Below are 7,602 nucleotides of genomic sequence, written 5' to 3'. Positions count from 1 at the left end.
TTCCCTCAGAAGCTGTCTGGGGCCAGTCTTCAGGCAAGGTTCTTTTTTTTTTTTTTCTTTTCTTCCCCCTTCTCTGTGGAACTGATTGAATCTGGGTTATGGCAAGTGGTGGAGACCCAACCTGCACCACCAAACTGAATCCCTGTTCAGTCCTTCTCCTTTGCCAGGTACATTTTTCAGTACTCATACAAGTAATCAAAACCTCATCACCTGTTGCTCTGGGTTGCTTTATTGCGTGTGACTTTTCTTGCAATCCATGTGTTCTACACTTTGGCATTAACTGTGTGGCACAGTTCTCCTTCCAAGGAGAACCCAAAGGCTGACCAGCAGCTGCTGGTGAGGATGTCCTGGGTGAACCCAGCCTCGTTTGGTCCATCTTTTCCAAGGGGCAGATCCCTGCAGTTCCCCATGTCCAGGGGTCCCATGGGAGACAACTCTTTGCTCTTCTTCCAGCTGTGCAGGGCCACTTATGGGAACTACTTGACTGTTTTCATGATTTGAGGCACTGGTGACCAGAGAAAAAGGAGTCCTTCCAACCACATGTGTAATTATTCACTGTGATGAAAGAAAAGTGAGTAAATTCTCTGCAATGCATTAACCTTTGTCCTAATAATGGGTATCACTTGATTTGTCACTAATTCCTGGAAAACAGTGCTGCCACAACACAAAATCAATTTACATCTCTTGTTTTCACAATCGAGTGTCTTTTCCTTGTATTATGCCCCACTTACTTTCTCTAGTAGATACATTGTCAGTTTTTATATTTTCTCAGCAGTTAAGAGTGAAAAAACTGAAGATCTTTCTTCAGAGAAGTTATGCTAGAGCTGCTCTTGTGATCCATGCTGTGCTGTCTTATGCCTGACATGTACCATGAGTAATTGAGGAAATTCTTCTGCACCAATGATAGTAAATATTGGTGTCTGTCCTCTTCCACAGAAAATTATTTTTGTGCTTGTTTCGGAAACCGAAATGACTCTTGTTTCTTTGAAAGGAATTATCTTAAATTGCTGATGTACCTCCATCACTTCTGTTGTCAGAATCAATTCAAGGACAGGATGTGTTTGGGTTTCTTTTAACAGTTTAATAATACAGAGTTGTTTGGCTTCAACCTGCAATAAAAATTGTGTGAACTATTATGCAGCACATTTGATCCCAAATAAGGTGGCTCAGGGAAGCTAAACAGTCTGCAGCAAATTAAGTTCATGTGCAGCCACTCGTAATCCTTCTCCCAGTCGTTCCCATTTACTTTGACTCACAGGTACTGTGGTGGAAGATATTGTGTGGGCTCAGGGTGACAAGTCTCCATCCCAGCTCTCCACTGCACTGCCTGAGGGAATCCTTTCGTCGGGGTCAGAGTCTTTATTTTTGTCCCAGACCCACAACTGAGACCTGCCTCAAGCACAGGGGGACACTGGAGGTGCTGCTGCAGTGGGGGCTGCTACAGTGGAGTCTGGGATGGGCCTCCATCCCTCATTTTCCAGACACTCGGTTACAACATCTCCAAAGGATGGTGATGCAGCAGTTCCCTCTCTCTGATGGCAGGAACATCTCCTCTCACAGAGAGGAGATTAAGCAGACAAAGTGCTTGGAAACAACATTCCAGAATTCTTGCTGTGACCACTAAGGCAGAGAAGAAGAACATGGAGCAAGCACAACATTCTCAAATAGCAAAAGATCGAGTTTCCAACAGCCTCTCCAGGTGACTAAGTGTTGTCAGGCTGGAGGGGGCCTCTGAAGCTTGTCTTCTGTATCTTGCTGTTCAAAGCAGGACTGGCTTTAGCCACAGACTGGATTGCTCTGGGACATGAAGCCTCCGTGTATCTTGTTTTCTGCTGCTGCCTATTGTTTGGAGTACCTCCAGCCTGGTGGGAAACTTTGGCTGTGGATATTGAAGATGACTTGCATTTTTTGCTTTCATAAATTCTTCTGTGACTTGGATTCTTTGAGGAAATAGGTCTTATGGACAGGTGTTTTAAAATGGCAAAGTTAAGGCATCTGCTCCTGTTGTGGCTGTTGTTGGTCTGAAGTGTCTATTCTGTACCTTTGTATTTCACATTTCACTTACTGTGGTCAGTAAAAATAGATGATCGTTATATTTTGGTTCAACTTCTTCCTGTTCTTATCCATGTTCTCCATCAGACTCCCTCAGTGGCTCCCTGAAAAGTCTGAGGCCACAAGCTCTTCCTCCCTGCCTCCATGGGATGGCTCATGGTTTTAGTGCTGTCACCAAAAGTCTGGGTTTTGTTATTGAAATCTGCTCTGCTGCAATGCTCCTTTAAAAGGGACTTTAGCAGCAGTCTCTGGCCAAACCTTAAATACTTACAGGCTGCAGAAAGGGGGGTGCTCTGCATGACAGCTTATCTCTTAAAGACTAAAGACCTGAAAATTCCCAGCAGGCAGGATTTTGGTCTGCTGAGGGCTGGGTGTTGGGATGAGAGGGCACTGAGGGGTGTCTCCAGCTCTGTGTTGAGGTGCCTGTCTGGGCACAGCCCTGCACTACCCATGCTGTGCTGAGAGCGAAGCGTGCATTCTTCAGACATAGTGTGAGCCTCAGCTTATCCCTAATGGAGCTGCAGGGACACAGGGAACTCTGCACTGCACAAGGTGGAAAGTCAAGTCTCTAAGAAGGAGGCAGCTCAGCTCCTGGTGTGGAGAGTAACACAGGGACAACACGGGTGCCCTGCCCAGCCCTGTGTGTGCTGGAAGTGCTGAGGGAGGGTTTCCCCACTGACTGCATGGGTTGGTATCTCCAAAGCCTGTATGAAGTCTTTAGTGCTCCACAGCAGGGCGGGTCCTAAGGAAAACACCCCAAACTAAAGTAGTCAGAGTGGAGGGAGCAGAGCGGGAGCAGCTCCTCGGAGTCGAGCGCCACGTCCTCTAAATGTTACGGGAACATCCCAGGGAGATGCTCAAAACACTCAAAAGGTTACCACTGCCCAGGCTTTCAGTAGAACAAAGGCCAACTATTTTTAACTTAATTTCAAGTGGGAAGCCTAAAGCCATAAGCTGGCCTGATTGTAGGAGGCCTTGGCTTCTCTGCTAATCAGAACTCAATGTATAATGTGTGCCTGTGTCTGACTATGCTGCATCCAAAATCTGCTCTGGTCCCGCCTAGTGCCTGACACCCACAGATGGGGCCCAGCCTCGTGAAGTCCTGCAAGCACTGCACTAAAAATTCGTTCCTCTTGGAGAGTTACTGTAAGAGACAGCCAGTTCATGAACCAAAGTTGAGGGTTAACAGAGACATAACAGACAATTTGCATTATTTAGAAGTGGCCCCATCTGCAGCTGTTCACTACAAGAGAGTGAAAAAGCAGGAGGGATTGCCAGGCACATGGGACAGACACCATAAGATCCATAGCAAAGGGATCTTGTGTTCTGTTTGAAGAATCCAGGGCTCCTTAGGTGTATCCTCTACAGGACACAAAGCTTTGACTCCAAGGGTACTTTCAAAAATTAATAATTATATTTTCTTTTGAAGATCTGCAGAGATTCTGTTAATGTGCCTGCCAGCAGGAGTATAAGCATTGATAGGAGAAGGTCTGCATCTGTTTTGTATGGCTTTCTTCACCCTGGTGATAGAGCCAAGAGAAGCCAGGTTCTGGTCCCCAGTCACTTCCTAAAGTGCTGCTTTTGTGGGTCTCTGCTCATACTTGTTTCTGGTATCAAACAAAAGCTACTGAGACTTCTTGGTGAATTTTATGAACCCAGCAGGATCTGAACATCATCTTGGATGGGTAAGCTGGGCCAGAGTTGCACTGTACTTCCTGACAGTTCAGCCTGTCTTTCTGGTATGACAAAGCTGTGTCAAGAAGACAAAAAAGCAAGTTTAGGCCAGCCTTATTCCTCTTGAAACAGTATTTGCAGCAGGGCCTTTCTCAAATTTACAGCATACTTTTCTGGTTTCTGACCTGTCTGGGAGGGCAGGCCCCGCGCTCAGCGAGGCACGTTTTCCACTGCAGCGACAGGCAGGAGTGCACAGCTGGTTTTCCATGTGTTGGGAAACGGGATCACTCTCTGATTGTGGCACTCTGGGGGACCTAGGCAATGGGAAGAGCTTGTTTCTTAAGAATAAGCTTGAAAAGCTTTTAAGCAGAGGACCCATTTGTTTCCTTGGTGGTGGGCAAGGGCTGGGGACAGAGCAGGGCTCTGGTCCTGGAGCACCACCCTCGTCTTGGAGCGCGTCTCTGGTCCTGGAGCTGGTCCTGGAGCACAGCTCTGGTCCTGGAGCTGGGCTTTGATCCTGAAGCTGATTCTGGAGCACAGCTCTGACCCTGGAGCTGGTCCCTTGGATTGACAGTTTGCAAACAAAGCTGGTCTGTGCCTTGGTGCTGCTGAGTGCCCATGAGGGCACTGCCTGCACAGTGATGTAGATGAGGCTGGGAAGGTTTTGTAGCCAGATGTATAAATGCAGTGCAGCCCAGGCCTGCTCTTGGCTGTGTCTCCAGCAGCTCTGAGGGAGCAGTGACCAGCCTGACAGCGTGGTGGTGTCACAGCAAACGGTGCCAGTTCCCCAAAGAGTTTGATCCTATGGCTCCCATACCTCAGCTGCTGATCAAACACCTACTCTTGCTTGTGCAGGTGATCCCACAGCTCAGTGCTCGAGTCACCCTGGTATTTCAAGGGAAAACTCTGCTGTTGCCTTTCCAAGGAGGTTTTTCCTGCCCTGAGCACGGGCAGGGATCATGCAAGGTTGCTGCTGTTTCTGGAGGCTTCGGTACCGTCAGCCTGTTCCCTTTTGCAAGTAGCACAGAATGGTTTTCTACAGCACTGTGAGAGTTTGGAGCTGTGCTCAGTGTAAATCCCAGCTGTTGTTGTTCATTCCTTTGGATCTGATGAGTGTTCCAGACCTGAACATCTCCAGTGTAGTTCTCTCTTTAGTGCTCTGCACTGCCTCGTGCTTTTGAGGAAACCAGCATGTCCCCAGGATGTTAAAGTGCACTGAGGGCATGGATACACATGTTCATCTTATTTGTAGGACTTCTCTGTGCCCCAGCTATCCCAAGCGCTGTGGAGGTCAATGAGTTTGGAGATCCCAAACTGCATCACAATTGAGGCATTGCCCTCATTTTTCTATTGAGAGACAGAGATGTTGTGGGGTTTGTTAAGGTTGTTATAGAGCTCTCAGCATGGGAGGTTCCTGCTCTTACTCTTCCAGAACTGAGACCTACCCGTGGGTCTCCCCTTGTGTGGAGCCTTTCCTGCATTTCCCCCGTCCATCAGAAAGCACCACACTTGGTGTCTGTGCCCAACAGCCTCTCTCTGCTCTTTGGGAGAAGGAGAACAGCCTCACAAACCAAATCCAGGCTGCATCTCCATCGTGTCCTGCAGTGCCCCCTTGCTGGGCACTTCCCAGGGTTGGCCACGACAATTAGTAACAATTAAGAGCAGGGCAGAGCAGCAGGGCAGAGATGCCTGTCTCACTTAGTTTCAAAGCTCTCACAGATTGCACGCCCCAGATCACAGGAGGGAGTTGATGCCACGGGTAAGGAGCACTGGTTAAAACAGACCTGGCTGCTCCCCAGAGAGCTGAAGGACTAATTAGGGCCACAGAGAGTCAGCTAATTCAGACCTTAATGAGCCCTGAGGGTCTGTGAGATAACAAAAGCTCAGATGAGCACAGCCCTGGAGCAGTGCTCGGTTAGTAACAGGAGCCCTGACAAAAGACGGGCATCCTCCATGCCACTGGGAGGAAACTGTAGAAAAGAACTCTAAGGAATCTGGAGGCAGATCCTCCCTTCTCCAATGGCAGATTTCACCCCAAAAAACCCAAGATTTGAGTTGTCTGTTGTGAAAGCTGCAAAATGGGCTTGTTAGTTCTTGGGTTGCAAAGAGAAACTAAACCTGCCCAAAGATGAGACGAAAGTCTTCCTCTTGTTTTGAGGACTTGGATTAGATCTTAAATTTCTTCTGTAGGCAATTATTTTTGGGGTTATTTTGGAAAAAAACTCCAAAAAAGCCCATGGTACTTTTCCTCTCCTTCATTTCCTTGGGAAGCACCTTTTGTAGGGTGCTTTTGTACATCCTCCCCAGTGAGGATTTTTGTGTGTGCATGAACAGGGCTGTGATCTGCCCTTGTCCCACGTATGTGGAAACAGGGCTAACACCTCATGGGACATTTCTGTGCCCCTCAGGTATAAAACAGATGCAACGCAAAAATAAACAAACCAAAAAACCTCCCAGCTGAGGGTCCCCTGTACCTTTAATCTCTGCAGTTACTGGTACCTGGAGCCTTTGTGGTTCGTGTTGTTCTGCAGTGACTTTTGTGGAGAGGTGGACTGGTAAAAGCAGCCTCCAGAACAGGTTCTTCATAATTTTCTGACAAGTATGAAAATATTTCATCTCTAGGGTCCTTGGTGTGACTTGGGGTATAGTGTGTGTCACTCCTCATTATTTCAGGCGGGGTTTTCTCACCTCCTCCACCCTGTTTTTCCATGGCTGCTCCCGCTGTGCCTCTGTGTGTGTGTGAAGGCATTTCTACCCCAGCCTTCCCACTGGGAGTGTAGGGCAGGATCTGGCCTTGACTCCCAGGTTTCCATGAGGGCTTGTGCCTGGCTGGCTGTAGCACCAATGATCTCTGCTTTTAGAGATCACTGAGAAGTTTGGGACAATGGACACGATTTTGCTTCACAGCTCATTTTTCATGAATTAAATTTCAATTTCATTAACTATTTCTCACACTTTTATACTTCTCCTCAGTAAACTAAAATGCTGATTGTGGAGCAGATGAGCATGATGTCAAGTTTTCAAAGAGGGTTATGGAGAGGAGGAAATTTCTGCACACGTGATGGAACCTCCCCACCAAAGGAGCACCTGGGTTTGCTTCCCTTCACATCGATCCAATTTCGTATACATGTATGACACTGTATGTGTCTGGGAATCCTCCTGAGGGGGTTGCAATTCTTTCTGTAAAAAAAAAAAATAATAATAAATGGTCTTTTTGACAGATTGCTTCAAACCTGATCTTACTGGGAGCCTGGCAACACCTTCCCTGATGTGTTGCTCCCTCAACCCTGTGGTTCTAAGCCCATCCCACCATCTCATGTATCACTAATCCTTTCAAAATATGGATTAAAATACTGAAAAATATAATAATAATATTGATAAAAACTGATTAAATAATAATAATTATATTAATTTAAAATAAAACAGAAAAATAATACTAAACATAAATAATAATACTGATATTAAATAATAAAATAATACTGATATTAAATGAAAATAATACTGGAAAATAACACTAAAATAAATAATAATTATATTAAATAATAATTATTATTATATTAAATAATACTAAATAAAAATAATACTGAAAATAATACTAAAAAAAGAATAATAACAATACTGAGAATATATACTGAGAATAATAATAATACTGAGAAAAGCTAATTTAAATACGGATAAAATGGTTTTATTTTTATTTTCTATTACATGTGTCAAAGCAGGCCTGTGCTAAACCTTAGAATGTCAGCCCCGTTGAGAGACAGAGGCTGGGTGGGAGGTCACCTGGAATGGTCAGCTAGGCCAACGGTGAGAAAGAGACCAGGTTTGTTTCCCTGTAAAACAAAGGATGGTGCCTTGTTCCTTAGCCTTGTTTACCCA

The 7,602-nt window shown here is 45.9% G+C and overlaps 1 long non-coding RNA gene across 1 annotated transcript; it reads right to left on the bottom strand.

Annotated features, from left to right (window-relative positions):
• Positions 1 to 213: 213 nt before the first annotated feature.
• LOC116793937 lies at positions 214 to 1,564 on the bottom strand. The gene is made up of 2 exons (XR_004359641.1): positions 1,257 to 1,564; positions 214 to 555 (listed from the first exon to the last, which is right to left on the bottom strand). It is a non-coding gene; the product is annotated as an uncharacterized LOC116793937 (long non-coding RNA).
• Between the last annotated feature and the right edge of the window lie 6,038 nt (positions 1,565 to 7,602).

Source organism: Chiroxiphia lanceolata, chromosome 14 (genome assembly GCF_009829145.1).
Source record: "Chiroxiphia lanceolata isolate bChiLan1 chromosome 14, bChiLan1.pri, whole genome shotgun sequence".
NCBI lineage: Eukaryota > Metazoa > Chordata > Aves > Passeriformes > Pipridae > Chiroxiphia > Chiroxiphia lanceolata.
The sequence above is the reverse complement of the archived record's forward strand: the minus strand, read 5'-3'. Positions and strand labels throughout refer to the sequence as shown.